At 39.7% G+C, this 16,597-nt stretch overlaps 1 protein-coding gene and 1 non-coding gene across 2 annotated transcripts in view; both read right to left on the reverse strand.

Moving 5' to 3' along the window:
• The window catches only part of STX1B (syntaxin 1B), a 915,847-nt gene that overhangs the window by 94,568 nt on the left and 804,682 nt on the right, over nt 1–16,597 (reverse strand). The window lies entirely within an intron of this gene.
• On the reverse strand, nt 3,219–3,291 carry TRNAT-UGU. Its single transcript has one exon. It is a non-coding gene; the product is annotated as a tRNA-Thr (tRNA).

Below are 16,597 nucleotides of genomic sequence, written 5' to 3' on the forward strand. Positions count from 1 at the left end.
AAGTATAGTTCCTGTAGCTATGCATTGTGGCTTTCTTGTGTTATACAGAGAGTTTTATAACTAGCTAATATAAGGTACAGGACCTTTCTATGGTTATTTGGACATGAATAAGCTCTAATGCATCATGCTTGCTTTACCAGCTTTGATGTGAGTCTCTACTGGATTTAGAATGAGACACCTCCACCTTTTTTCCCACCCTACAAAGTAGATGGTCTAAACATGTGGGGGACATTATAACCATGCACAGCCAGAGAGCTCTGCACCACTTTAAACCATTTCTCAGTCAGCACACAGATGTCAGTGTCTTCCAGTGTGAGAAGGGCTGACAAATATTGGACCACCTCTGAATGATGACAAAAACTAAGCCAGTTAAAATCAATTATTCTTTGTTCATATTACGGCATTATCCTTGGAGAAAGTAGAATGCTGCTCAGTCCAAGGCTCGTACTTGCTTTGGACACATAGTCTGAGATTCCCATTATGTCTCTCTTTATGTAGTCCAGGGAGTTACACCTCAAATCATTGACACTGGCTTGAACTATGACAAAGCCAAATTGGTACTTGTTGTTCAAGCACTTGAGTGCATGTGTGATCTGATGGATCCTGGCACCAGATAGGCAACTGTTACTCTTTCCTTGCTCAGCCTTGTAAGAGGCCCATCTGTATGTCTTACAATGGAGTCACTTGCAACAAGAATGTTTGGTTGGGTCAATGTCTAACTTATGGTCTCAGCATCTGTGACTTTGGGACTACTTGTGTTATGTGAGGAGGCAGGTTTAACTTTTTGAGTGTGTTTTGTGCCTTTATTGTATTTTGGATGTCTTTGTGGTTTAAGCAAGTTAATCTTTAGAACCTGAGCATATAATGGATTATTTGTACTGTGATGGCCTTAAAGAGGTGGGGTGTGTGATATACTGCTGGCAATTTTGGTGTTCGAGTTTACTGTGTGTGAGGTTATTGCCTCCAAGGATATTATTTATGTACATCTTTTACTCACTGTTATGCTGTTTGAGAAATAGATGATTGTCAGATACCATGAGACAATTCTTACACTGTCTTGTGATACCCATCTCGGTCAGACTGGCTACTAACTTGTGATAAGTGCTGGTCCATAATACTAACAGGAATGACTCTGGGGGCAGGGGTAACTATAACCGCTTGGAATTCATGTTTAGAATAATGTTTGAGTGGACTTGCTACTGAGTATTTAAAGTTTAATATAAAACAACAAGGCTGGAAAACCTTTTCTGCCACACACAAGAACCAGTAAAATATAGTAAAATGAAAATCACTAATTTAAGACAAATATCAGTGCAAGCAGTATCGATACTCTCAATATTAAGCAATTTTATCAAAGGTCTTTTAGCCTGGTGAGTAGTTTAAGGGGAGAGACTTTGCAAAATGATACTTTTGTGCTTATTGTCTTCAGACAATAAATGGGGAGGGGAAGAGAATTATGTTTTAATTATCATAAAGGGCAGGTAACAACAGATACACTGGATTTAAGAATGCAACTACAACAGGGTAGGTTGCAGGTAAAACAATTAGACCCTTATTTCTGAGCTGACTGGCCTGGAACTACTTTAATGCAAAGGATAGCCCTAAACTAACCTGACGTACACTCAGTGCATAAGAAGGAATCTGTTAGGCCACTTAACAAAATGCAGTGCAGCTATGTACTAGAATTACTAATATATGTTTAAAGACCATAACCAAAGCAGATACAGACTGCTAAAATGGATTTAAAATCAGATCAAGAAATGAAAACACTTATCTCTTTTTCTTCTTCTATGGAATGGAACTACTACAATGAAACAGTATTTTTAAAAGACCACAGCAAACAGCAACAGCAGCTTTGTAATTCTTTGACCCTTAGCTCTGAGCTGACTTGCCTGGAACTGCCTTAATTCAGAAACTAGTCTTGGACTAGCCTGACTTACACTCAGTAAATAAGAATGAAAGTGGGTTTAATGCCAACAGTTAGATCTCTTAAACAGTAAAATGCAGTGCAGCTATGTACTAGAATTACTAATACGGGCCTAAAGACCTCAACCAAAGCAGCTATTAACTGTTAAAATTAATTTAAAATCAGATCGAGAAATGAAACCGTTTATCTTTTTTTCTCTATGTAATATATATATATATATATATATATATATATATATATATATATATATATATATGTGTGTGTGTGTGTGTGTGTGTGTGTGTGTGTACACATACACCCCCCCCCCCCACACACACACACACACACACACACGTCTATATTTTTGCTTCATGGGTAAATCTATGATGTATCGCAAAGAGCCATTTTTCAGTTTCTGCAAAGCTCAGAAAATTCCCATCTCTCCTAAATCACATCAGAATGCTATTGTGGCAGCATGGAATATGTTGAATAGTACTTTTAAGAATGCTTGCATTTTGTCAATTTGTACCTAGATAATTATTTGTGACTGTATCCCATTTAAATGGATACTGACTCAGGGTCAGTGAGAGGAATAAAGTCAGGCAGATGAGCAACCCTGAAAGTGGAAGAGGCAATATTTTTTACAGATCTGTCCATCAGGGCCTGGGGCCTCCAAGAGTTTTTTGCTTTGCAATTTGTGGGACTCTTGTCTTTGATTTAGGCACTACAAGATGTTCTCTGATGGCATCTAGGAGGCAATTAAAAAGGACATTTTATGGCTGAAAATTGAAAGCTGTTTCATAATGCTGTTTAAGGATTTTTAAAATGCACGTTCATTCATATAGACTGTTTTTCGTTTTGGGCTGTTTCAGGGGTATTATCTCGAGCTGCTTTTGTCCTGCAGCTTGCAGCACCTGCTTAGATCGCTGCGTTTTTAAGGTGCTATTTGTTTATAGGTTCTTATATTCATGACCCTTCCTGGCAATTTATAAATTAATCATGATATGAAAGTAGTCCTGGAGATAATACAGCTCTTAGGCCTAATTCCTAGAAGGTCAGGTGGCCAAGTTTTTAAGTCAGAATGTATATATATATATATATATATATATATATATATATATATATATATATATATATATATATATATATATACACACACATACCATTTATAAGCATCCTGAAATATGAGGAGAAGGGATGGTCTCTGAAACAAAATCTAAAATCAGCCCTAGGGCCTACACAAGCCTAGCCATAACAATTCCCTGGATATTTCTTCCCACAACATTTATAGGTTGGTATTAGGAGAAGCCACAGGCCCTGATGACATTTGAACTCATGACCCCTGGTTTACAAGACCAGTGCTCTAACCCCTGAGCTACAGAGCCAGAAACAATTAGCAGGAGACTCTAAGTTCAGGTGGGTCTGGTCAGGGAGATTGCATACACTGAGTAATGGGTAAGTTATTCAATATAGATGTAGTAACAAATTAAGCACTGAGGTGGCACTGTGAAATATCTGTGCCATGTAGATCCTATTCTACCAGCTCAAATTGACATGATATATTTGGGCAAGTGGTGAATGTAACCTAAAGTGAAGCAAAGGGAGCAACATATTAGTCCAAGAGTTTAAGGTAAGAAAACATCTTCCTCAGTTTTGGTTAAGCCAAGATTATGGATGGGTAGAACCAATGTAGTCTGAGAAGGAGCTAAACAGTCTGAGTCTGTAAAGTCCATGGGGTTGGTCAAAACTGCATACTGATATGGATTAATAAAGGTTGACAGCTTTCATGCAACATCCTGTGTGCTTCAGGTCTTTGGATACTGTGGATATATATATATTTTTTTGTTTTTTTTTTGTTTTTTGTTAGTCCTTGGTCCATAGTCAGTGGGAATTTGCATTCCTATGTTAATAAAACTAAAGTTCTCAAGTCTGCCCAGATATGATTTCTCCTAATGAATTCTCAAACATGGAGTACAAAATTCTATGGCCCTCCTTTGCGGTAGCATAGCTAGGGTGGGGTGAGAGGGGCAACTGCCTCAGGCGCAAACTGTTGGGTGGGCATGATCAGCTGATCTGCATCTCTTTAATGCAATACCAGCTTTTGCAGTCAAACCTGAGCAGTATAGTTCTCTGTGTGTGGTCGGAACCATTGTAACTGCTTGCTACAATTTAAAAGATTTTTTTTTTAAATTAAGATATGAGCAATGTAGCACTTTATGCAAGCAGGGTATAAACTGTAGCAACTTATTACTACATTTGTAGCATGCAGTTTGCTGTAATTTAAAAGAAGATTCTTTTTAAGTAAAACCTGAGCACTGTAGAGCTCCATGTTGGTAGGGTATAAATTATAGCAAATATTTGCTACATTTCTAGCATGCGGCTTGCTACAGTTTAAATTTTTTTTTTGTTTGTTTAACTAAAACCTGAGTGATGTGGTGCTCCATGCAGGAGGGTATAAACTGTAGTAGCTGTTTGTTACAGTTTGGGAGAAGACATTATTTTTTTGAAATGTGAGCAAGAAGGGCTGGGCACAGAAATGGGACCTGAATGGCTGAGATTGGGGGTGGGGGGGTGTGAGATGTGTCATGCATCTGGCCACAGTAGAAGGAACGTCCTTTTTTGCTCTTCACTTGAAAAGCTGAGAGGGTAGAGCACTGGTCTGTGGTACTGGTATTTAGCTCCATGATGCTTTTTACTTTGTGGAAATGTGCATGCCTCCATATGCACATTGTTCCCCAAGCTACTTTCATGCATGGTGCCACTTGGCGACATATGATTTGCAGACTAAGGTTCTGTGCACCCATCTATGTGTTACTTAAATGGTGAGCCAGAGTGGGATCAGGATATGTGAGATGGAAATGGTCACTCATTCCTATCCTCTAAGGCCTGTCCCCTCCAGGACCTGTGCTGTTAACCAAACACCATTTATCTGGGTCACACTCAGGGCTTAACCCCCCTGTATCATGGGGGCAGGCATGAGCCCCACTGTGATGCTTAAATGGTATGATGGTGTGGAAGTCACCCTGCCAAATTCTTTTTTTAACACATTTATTAAATTATTACTTAAATCATAGGCAAATATACATAATCAAAAAAGAAAACACCATTTTAACATTTTTTCCATTTACATACATCATCCATCACATATCTTTTCTTTTCTTGAAAATATCATCAGTCCAACATTACATAAATTGCTGAATTCCTGCCTTCCATTACACCTCACATCTCCGCATTGAACATTATTGTGCATGTATTGTTCCCACAATTGACATTTACTTCTATGCAATTTGCTCCTTCACCTTTACAAAACATCCGTCTTCCAGTTCTTTTATCTCTTTTATAATAGTCAGTGCTACAAAAACAATTGATTTAGACTATGATTTCCATTTAAAAGTATTTGCTTTTTTTTTTGGAGCCAACAGAATTCAACTTAACAAGGCCTTGCTATGTATAGACAATTCAGATGCCGTATTGCAGCTCAAAAAAATCATTTCTTTATTTACACCCATTTGCTCATCCAATATTTCTGACAGAGTACTCTGTAGGGAATTTATGCAAACACTTCCAAGCAAAAATCCTAAACCTTCTGGACTTTGTTGAATACTTGGGAGCCACACGTACATCCTCCTATTGTCCTCTTGTAAATTGCTTTTCCAGTCACTCTTCCCAATCTTTTCCGACCTCCTCTGATTGGTTCTTATAGTTATCATGCAATATTTTAAGGTTCTATACAGAACTAAGCAGCTTTTTACAAAACACACAAAGTTCACTGTTGCATACACTCATCTCATCTGTACACTTCCCTCTATTCTTACTAACCTTAGAATGACTAATTTAGCTAAACTAGACTCGTGCTATAACAAAATAGCAAGGTTTGCCTCTGATTCTCCTTACAGGTCATATCACTGTACTACCCTAAAACAATTCAGCTGGCTGCAACTTCCTCAGCTTCTACTCTACAACCAACTTATGCTAGCCTACAAAATTTTGTACCAGCCAGAGAAAAACCCTGCACTTCAAAATCTATTATATCCTTACTCCAGTAATAGAACTCTCCACTCCGGTAATAAATTCTTTCTAGACTCAACAAAAGCCAGCAATAGTGACAGTGAATCCCTCTTCTCTAACTTCGTACCTAAAGTAGGGAATACACTGCCCACCTGTATAGCATCCAATCCCTCCTTAGTATAGTTTAAAAAATCTCTAAAAACTCATCTATCTAATTCTTGGCTCTGTTCCTGTACCAGTCCTGGCAAGCTTTCACCCTCAATACTCTACTATACCAGGTCTGAATGAACATGCATATAGAAATCTTTATTTGACTCTCTGACTCCTGTTTCAGAATAATTTCTTAATTATATGATTCTGTGGCTTTATCTGTATTTGATTCTGTGACACATGACATCTCAGAACTGATTCATAACTATATGTACTCTGCTGATTGATCTGTGTGTACATATTTTTGTTCTCTAATATTTGACGCATCTGTATACAATCTATATGTAACTTAATAGGTTCATAGGCTCATAGGCTCATAGGCCCTGGGGCCTATATAAGCCTAGCCAAAAAGGTACCCTGGCTTTCTCCACCCAAGAAAATTATTTTCCTGTGCCCCTGTCGAGCAGAGCCACAGAAGTGATCTCCGGGGTGAATTTCCTATCTCCCATCAAATCATCAAGATTTTTCTTGAAGAGTACTAATGAGGAGCTTTGTTTGATATAGATAGGTAGTTTGTTCCAGAGTATGGGAAGTCTCTGGGACAGGAATCTATCCCTCCAGCATATTCCGTTTATTGTGGTGACAAGGTTTAGGTCCCTAGAGTGTGTAGCTCGGAGGGATTGGGATTTCTTTAGGTGGAGCATGTCCAACAGCTCTGGGTTTGACATAGCTTTGTATGTTAGGCAGAGATCGCTTCTGAGTAGGTGATGTGCAACGGAGTGAAGCTGGAGATTTTTGAGACTGTCTGCATAGGACATCTGTTTGAGGCCAGTAATCCTCTTTGTGAGGCATTTCTGCGGCCTTTCTAGTTGTTGTAGATGTCTTGTGAGGTACATATCAAAAGGGGCATTGTACTCTATAATGGGTCTAATGAGTGACAAGTAGAGGGGAACAATGACCTCTTTTTTCCTGGATGAGAAACCTTTTGTGATGAGGTGTGCCATGTAGAAGGATTTCCTGACTACTGTGGTGATGTGATTATCAAAGGAGAGACTGCTGTCCACCTGTGTCCCAAGGTCTCTTATCACACTTTCAGTATTAAGTAGACTATCACCTATGTGGCAGTTCATGGGTACAGAGTTTTTATCAAAAGGGATGACAATGCACTTTTTGGCATTGAGCTTGAGGCCATGACTTTGACACCAGGCATCTGTCTCAGTGAGGCACTTTTGTAGGATGTCCACATCATTAGGAGTTTTGAGTATGGCTCCTAGTTTGTAGTCATCTGCGAACTTCATTAGCCAAATACCTTCTGTGCTAACCTGTACTTCTGAGAAGTAGATACCAAACAGGAGAGGACCCAGGACTGAACTCTGTGGTACTCCACTTGTCACTGGTCTGAAGTTGGATTTGGAGTCTGCTACTTTCACAGTGTGGGTTCTTTCAGTGAGCCAGTTGGCAACCCATCTTATGACATAGGGAAATATACCTAGTTTAGTGAGTTTATCTATAATCCCAGAGTGGGGGATGGTGTTGAAAGCCTTGGTAAGCTCTATATAGGCTGTGTGAACCACCTTACCCTCATCTACGGCTTTGGTGACCGCTTCAAAGAAGTCTATCAGGTTTAGGAGACATGATCTGCTTTTTACAAACCCGAACTGGGTAGGGTCCAGAGATTGGAGATTACCAATGTCATTGTTTATAAATTCCATGATGATACATTCCATAGCCTTGCAGACCAGGCTTATCAGGCTGATGGGGCAGTAATTTCCAGGGTCCATGGTGGCTCTCCCTTTGTGGAGTGGGATAACCGTCACTGTGTGCCATTCAGTGGGCACAAAGCCTGAGGTGAGGCTATGATTGGACATGGTACTTATGTGGGGTGCCAGTTCATTCTGTAGTTTTTGTAGAATGCAGCCTGGGCTTTTGTCAGGTCCCATGGATGCTGTGTTCCTGGCTTTGGAAAGTGTGTTTTTTACCTGTGCAGCTGTGATTACAGGAACTTTGCATACTTCTGGTATAGAGATGGGCTCTTTAGGGGGTGAGAGGGGGATAAAGTTAGCATGGAACCTATCTGCCAGGATGTTGGCAATATCAGTTAGTTCTGTATATTTAGTGCCATTGTGCTGTAACTCAGAACAGATCTGAGTGTTGCCATTAAGATTCTTGACATAGCTATAGAATGCTTTGTGGATGTCTCTAGAATCAGTGGTATTTTTTTTTCGTAACTAGCTTTGTAGGATTTTATGAGGGATCTCAGCTTTTTACTGAGCCTGACCAGGGAGTTCTTCCAATTGTGAGATTTTACTCTTTTTTGCAACAGTTTCTTTCTTCTGTTGTAGACTTTGTTTATGGCAGGGGGCCACCAGAATGGCTTCTTTTTTATAGCATCTTGGTTCTGTTAGGGATTGCACAATCCATGCACTCGTGTAAGTGCTTATAAAGTGCATTTGTGTAGGATTCAGCAGTCGTAGCTCTATTGTCCGTCTGCATGGATGTCATGAAGTTTGCCACTTCTGTCTTAAGAAGTGTGAAGTTGGCTTTGGAGAAATTTTTTACGGTGGTTTCCCTAATGGGGGGTGGGGGTAGGATGTGGATGTCTAGGATGATTAGCTTGTGGTATGATCTGACCAATGAGGAACTGACCTCTGGTGTGGAACACTGGTTGCCCATGTTGGTAATGACTAGATCTAGGATATTGCTGCTCCTGGTTTAGGAGTGGATACATTGATCCAAGGTGTTGGAATTTATGAATTCCAGAAAACAATGAGCAAAAGAGTTGGTACATGAGTAGCTTTTCCAGTTAATGGTGGGGTAGTTGAAATCGCCCATTATTAGGGTGTTAGATTGTACCCTAATATTTTCTAGTGTATCAAGAAATGACGAGTGGGAATCCTGGGGGATCTGTAGCAAGCTACAATTTGGATTGCGGTCTTGCCCAGAGTTATTTGCACTTGGATAATCTTGGATGCATTATGCTGAGCAACTAGCCTGGAGGTGTGGATATCCTTAATGAATATGGACAGCCCTCTGCCTTTAGTGTTTCGGTCCAGGTTAGGTGGCCGAAAGGTGTGGCATGAATTATAGCCTGGTAATGCAGGGTTGCTCTCTGGAGCCTTGAACCAGGTCTCTGTCACTGCACAGATGTCGATGTTCTCCATTTTAAGGAGTGCCTCGAGTGAATGCATTTTGAGGTTTAGACTTCTAGCATTGAGTAGCATTACCCTCAGATTTTGCTTGCTTGTACCTGTTACAGTGGTGAGTTTGTCATTTTAACCTTGCCTAAAAAAGGCACTGCAGGGGTGGCAAGAGCCTTAGCCAGTATCTGGAATCCCAAGGGTGACAGGTGTAGGCCATCTCTGGCAAAGCATTGTGGTCTGTCGATCATGTCATCCCAGGTAGACAGATACTGGATCCCCTTAGAATGACACCAGTAGCTTAGCCAGTTGTTGAATTCAATCATTTTGTCCTTGTACTGTGGTATCATTCTGGGTGATGGCAGGATGCTACTCAGGGCTATGGTCATACCTGACTGGGCTACAAGATCGGACAACTCCTTCATGTCTCTTTTCAGGTAGTCCAGGGAGGTACATCTCAGGTCATTCACACCAACATGGACAATGACAGAGTCATATTTGTACTTGTTGTGGAATGACCTGAATGTGTGTGTTATGTGGCGGATCCTGGCACCCGACAGGCAGCTGACAGTAACTTTCTCCTTGTTTAGCCTGGTGAGTGGAACATCAGTGTACCTGACTATAGAGTCAGCTATGACTAGAGTGTTGGGTACGTTGTTATGCCTTATGGGCTGTGGTTGGGTGGCACACTGGGGTTGTGGGTTATGTGTCATTTGGGTTGTGTTGGGGGGGGGTGCAGGTTGCTTGTGCTTCTGCTTTGGAGGTCCCTGTTGCTTGGGCAGATTTCTATTGAGAGTTTAAATTGTATTTCCTTTCATTCATATGTGATTCATATTGATTTATATTATATTATGTGATTTATACTGATTTTTGTCCATGGAGCTTTTGTCCCCAGGCCTCTGCTGAAAAAGGATGTGTGTGCAGTTGGACTTTCCCGGTTACCAAATGTAAAATAAATAATAATAATAAATACATTTTGTAGCCCATACTAATTGTCCTTTATTAACAACAGCTTCTGTTCTAGATTCAACTAAATACTCTACCATACCAGGTCTTTCACTTAAGATTCCCCTATCCTTTTCTCTTTGCCTATACTTGGATATCAATCCCTTGTTGGGAAGGCAGTCTTTAGCCTGCAGTCCAAACATCTTCTTGGCCTCATCCCACACTATTACCTTTCCTTCTATGCTTATTTGCTCCCAATACCTTGGTTCCTTTGCCATGTTTTATCAGTAAATTCCAGCCCTCTCTTAATTTTCTGTATTTCTACTAGCAGTCATCCTTATTGGCAAAATCTCCTTTCTCCATTCTTGTGTTCACTTTATGAATATAATATTCTGTATGTTTGTTATTATTCTCCCTAAGGATCTGCACCCAAAATCCCACTTTCTCTTTATTTCTTGAACATCCCCACCTGCTTCATCATCATCCCTTTCCATTTTGAAATATAACTTTCTGTGTGTATGTATATGACCCTTAACTGTGTAGTTCTAACATATCCCTTCAAATCAGGTAATCCTAAATCACCTTCTTATACACCCGCGGTGGTGGTGCTGCAGTAGCGTTGTCGCCTCACAGTAAGACGCTGTCCGGTTCGATTCTCAGCTAGAGTGTCTTCTGCGTGGAGACATGCGTGAATGGGCATACCTTCGTTAAAGGTTGTGCAACAGGGCTGGTAACTCGGCACGTAATAATCACCTACCAATCATTAGCGGATCAGAGTTCCGCTCTGGCGACCCCCTAACTGGAAAAAGCCGAAAGGCACAACAACATACTGAAAGAATAAACTTATCCCAGTTAATTCTTGTCATATTTCCCTCCCCAAAAAATTCCTTCAGCTCTATTAATTATCGTCTGCAACTTCTCATCTGGTTGTTTGACCCCCTATATAAAATGAAAGGGACTAAAAGCGTTTTCATTCCTTGTATCTTACTGTCCATATCCATAAACAAGAGCTTCCAGTTTCTCAGTTTTTATATTAGCTTTTGGTATGTCTCTTCCCAGATATCCTTAAATGCCATAACAGAAGCCTTTTTAATCCATACTCCAAAATGCTTCATCTTATCATGTTCCCATAAATATGGGTATTGCTGAACCAATTCATGTGTTGGTATATAATTAATGGTTATGACCTTTGTTTTACCCTTATTAAGTTTATATCCTGAAAAGACTGAAACTGTCTTACATGTTCCACAAAACAGAGGTGTCTTTTTCTGGCTTTATTAGATAATAAGGTCAGCTTTTCTTCATTACCATACCAATTATATCATTGCATTTCTGAGTCCCTTATTCTCTTTGCCTTTGGCTTTGTTCCTCTATTCAAAAACTACATACTATAAGGAACCCAGCCACTTTAACTCTTGCCGCCGATCTTTCATATATTCGGCTAAGTAACCTTATTATTGTATCAAGGTATGCAGATGCCTCCATTACCCTACTTATAAAATTCCAGCTTACTTTATTGAATGCTTTCTCTGCATGAAAACCCACTAACAACAATAGTATTTTCTTACATTTTGTTTCCTCTGGATCATCACCACCATAAAACTACATTGATTCATATCTACCAATTTTGGCAACACCTTTGCCATTATTTTTGCTATTATAGATATAAAGACTTTATAATTATAGTCTACATTTGAAATTGGCCTATATGAAGAAAGATCTGATTGGTCTTTACTGTCTCTAGATATTACAGCCACCACAGCATTTTTCCAAGATGTTGGTGCTTTACCTCCTTTTAAAATACTGTTAAATAAAATCTTCCATTTATTTATCACTTTCTTTCCTCCTAAGTTCCAAACTTCCACTGGAACACCATCTGTTCCTGGAGACTTTCCTGAAGACTGATTGCAGCACTATTTTTATCTCATCTCCTCCTATCTTAACTGTTAGTTGCTGAGCCTCATCTGCCATTAGCCTTGGCATAATTAAGTCTTCCATACATATTTCCATTTGTGCTCTTTCTTTATTTCCACATTTGTCTACTTTATAGAAATGTTCATAACATTTCCAAAATATCTCTAATACTGCTACAGAATCTCTGATTATTTTTCTTGTTCTAGGTTCCATAACTTTTGGAACAACCCCTTCTGCTTTCTTTTCCTTGCATAGTTGTGCTAAAAGTTTTGTATCTTGAAGTTATCAAAAATATTTGCTTAATAGCAATTTTTCCAGTCTCATGTATATTATCCAGATACTCCCTTATTTTCTCTTTGGCATTCTGTACTTGTGCCTCTTTTTGTTCTGTGAGATTCCCCTTATTCTCCAATACTTTAACCTTTGTCAGCTCCTCTAGGTAATTGCTAGTACTTCTTAACCATAGAACAAACAAACCAAGGCAGGAACAAACAGCACCCCAAAGTCTTCAGCTCTTCAGCTCTTTATTAAAAATAACTTAAGTAAAAAACTGGTAGCAAATCACAAGTAGAGTTAAATGCTTTTCGTCTAGTTTAGTAACTAGACTTCTTCAGACAACAAACAGCAACTCAAATTCACTTAAATACACTTCCCGCTTTCTCCAATTAACTTAATTACTTAGTATGTACCAATTAGACATAATAAATTACCCTAAACTTTGCAGCAAAAATTAAGTTAATCAATGCTACTAGTTGGTACAACATACAAACAGTAAATTAACACAAAATAGAATGAAGTAAATTACAATAAAATAAGCTACTGTACTTAAAAAAATAGACAAAAAATCATATCAGCCTTTACATTCCAGTTTGTTAGTTAATTACAAAACTAAAATGCAATAATTATTAACCTTAGGGATTTATAATTAGTCAATTTCCTATATGTAGGAAATCTGCAAACCCTGGCAAATTGTTTTAAAATTATAGTAAGTAAAAAATTAATTAAATAAAAGATATTAAGAAAAAAAGTAGGATAGACATAAAAGTAAAAATAAAAATAACCTACCTACTTCCTTTCTTAATAATGCTGTTGTATTTTACATAAAACATTACATTTTAAACTACATATTCAAGCTCTTGATGTAATGGTGTAATGTTGATCGCTAATATAAAATATGTACCCTTTATCTATGAATTTACAATAATTACAGGATTCACATTTGGTCATACCTGGGTTCCTTACAGTTCTAATGTTACTTACCTCCAAAAGGTTTTTCAAATTCTTACCCTTCTTAAATGTAAAAGAGGGAAGAGACCCTAATAGTGGATATAATTCAGAATTGTTACTCAGCAAATTCCAGTTTTTCTTTATTATTGAAAGAATCTGTCCACTTTCTGAGCTAAATGTTGGTATAAAAGAGACCGGGGACCTGTTTGTCATTTGGTTGGTAACAATATTTGTCATGTTACAGGAAAGGGCTTTCCCCTGTAATAGTGGGGTGTAGACACCATTAGACCTCTTCTGTGTAATCTTGGTCATAATTTCCTCAATAAGGTCTCGGATACCCTCTAGAAAGAAACATATCAGCTATTTTTTCACATTCCTTCAAAAATTCATTGTGACCATCCTTGCGGTCCAAACTAACTGGCCTTTGATTACTGATTTTTTATGGTGGAAGGGATGTGAACTACTGAAATGTAAATATGTATTTGAGAAAGTGTCCTTTCTATGGATTCTGGCAGCCAATCTTTTATGAGTTCGATCCTTACAGAGTTCAATGTCCAAATAAGTTATTGTCTCTTTATGGAAGGTGTAAGTAAATTGTCAGAAATACTGAATGATGGAATTTGCCATTTCTCCACTGTTGTATGATCATGGAGTTGGTATATATAGTTAGCAGGGGGTGTTAGAGGCACAGCCCCCACATGAGGGGAGCAGGGAGGCTTGCCTCTTGCATTAAAAATGTATTCAGTATTTTGAATTTTCAGTCTATTTGAGATTCAGTCTTTTGGTTTTCAGTCATTTGATAGTAAACCATATGTATGTATATATAATGTGTGTGTGTATATATATATATATATATATATATATATATATATATATATATATTCTCTTAGGTTCATAGGTTCATAGGTTGATACTAGGCTATCTGCCCTAGGGCATTTATAAGCCTAGCCAGAGTGTGTTTGGCTTTCGCCACCCTTTTAGATTAGTTGACTGTGCCTCTGTATAGTAGGTCACAGAAGGTAGCCCTTTTAAGGTTAGTTTACTGTACCTCTGTCAAGCAGGGACACAGAAGAGATCCCAGGGGTAAACTTACGATCTCCCATCCACTCATCAAGATTTCTCTTGAAGAGGGTCAGTGAGAGGCTCTGCCTAACATGGATTGGGATTTTGTTCCAGAGTGAGGGGAGCCTCTGGGATATGAATCTGTCCCTCCAGCATGTCCTATTTATTTCTGTGCTGAGGTTCAAGTCCCTGGAGCGTGTAGCTCTAAGGGATTTGGATTTCCTGAGGTGAAGCATGTCCATTAATTCTGGGTTGGACATGGCTTTATACGTCAGACACAGATCGCCTCTGAGTAGGTGGTATGCAACTGAGTAGAGCTGGGGTTTCTTTAGCCGAACTGCATAGGGCATCTGTTTAAGCCCCTTGATCCTCTTGGTGAGGTACTTTTGGGGTCTTTCCAGTTGCTGCAGGTGTCGGGTAAGGTACATCCCAAATGGGGCATTGTATTCAATTATGGGCCTGATAAGTGATGAGTAGAGGGGCACAATGACCTCTCTTGATCTAGATGTGAACCCATTTGTGATAAGGTCGGCTATATAGAAGGTCTTTCTAACCACTTTGGCACCGTGATTGTCAAAGGAGAGATTGCTATCTACTTGGGTCCCCAAGTCCCTAATTACTTCTTCCGTACTTAATGGATTACCACCTATGTGGTAATTTGTGGCCACTTTGTTTTTCCCAAAGGGGGATGACTATGCACTTTTTGGCATTTAGCTTTAGGCCATGGCTCTGGCACCAGTTATCCATCTCTATGAGACCCTTTTGGAGGATGCTTGTGTCAGCCAGAGTCGATTATAGCACCCAGTTTGCAGTCATCTGCGAACTTGGTCAGCCATAGTCCACCTGTGTTAGCCTGTACCTCGGAGAAATATATACTGAACAAGAGAGGTCCCAGGACTGAGCCTTGTGGGACGCCACTTGTAACTGCTTTAGAGTCCAACATGGCACCTGCTATTCTGACCATGTGGGTTCTATCCCTGAGTCAGTTTGCAACCCATCTTGTGACATAGGGGTTGATATTTAAGCTGGTGAGCTTATTTATGATGCCTGAGTGGGGTATTGTGTCAAAGGCTTTTGCGAGGTCCAGGTAGGCTGTGTGGACTACCTTCCTTTCATCTATGGCTTTGGTAACTGTTTCAAAGAAGTTGACCAGGTTCAAGAGGCAAAATCTGCCCTTAACAAAGCCGAATTGGGTAGGATCCAGTGTCTGGAGGTTCCCAATGTCTTTGTTTATGATTTCCATGATGATACGCTCCATAGCTTTGCAGACCAGGCTAGTCAGGCTTATAGGGCAATAGTTTCCGGGGTCTGTTGTGGCACCACCTTTGTGGAGTGGGGCCACTGTTGCTGTATGCCATTCCTTGGGTACATATCCTGTAGTAAGGCTGAGATTGAACAGTGACTTTATATGAGGGTTTAGTTCTTCTTGGAGCTCATGTAAGACGTAGCCCGGGACACCGTCTGGTCCCATTGATGCTGTGTTTTTTGCTTTGGAGAGGGCAGCTCTCACCTGTGCATCTGTGATCTCAGGAAGGCTACACTCTGTTGGGATAGACATTTGCTCTTTTGGGGGGAAGAGGAGAAGTTTGCACTGAACCTTTCTGCCAGGATGTTGGTAATGTCTGTGGGTTCAGTGTATTTTTTGTCATTTTGCACTAACTCAGAGCATATCTGGGAGTTGCCTCCCAGGTTTCTGACATAACTAAAGAAGGCCTTGTGATTATCTTTAGTGTCTTGTGCAATTTTTCTTTCGAAGCTGGCCTTAGATGATTTTATGAGGGATCATAGTTTCTTGCTAGTACTGATCAGAGATGCCTTCCCTTTTTGGGATTTTGCTCTATCATGTAGTAGCTTTCTCCTTCTGTTGTATAGCCTATTTATGGCCAGGGTCCACCAGACAGGTCTCCTGCCTTTGGAGGAGTGAGTCTTGGTTTTATTTGGGATAGCATGCTCCATGCATTCCTGTAGGTGTCCATAGAATGCTTTTGTAAAGGATTCTGCATTTTGGACTGTATTTTCCACTGGCCCAGGGGCTTTGAAGGATTCCACCTCGGTTTTGAGAAGTGTGAAGTTTGCTTTTGAGAAGTTCTTCACCGTGGTTTCCTTGGCTGGGGGTGGGGATGGAATATGGATGTCCAGTGAGATTAGTTTATGGTCTGATCTTACCAATGAGGGGTATACCTCTGGTGTGGAACATAGAGACCCCATGTTGGTGATGACCAGATCCAATATGTTTTCCCCTCTTGTG

This window comes from Protopterus annectens, chromosome 10.part0 (genome assembly GCF_019279795.1).
Source record: "Protopterus annectens isolate FY-2018-M chromosome 10.part0, PAN1.0, whole genome shotgun sequence".
Classification (NCBI taxonomy): domain Eukaryota; kingdom Metazoa; phylum Chordata; order Ceratodontiformes; family Protopteridae; genus Protopterus; species Protopterus annectens.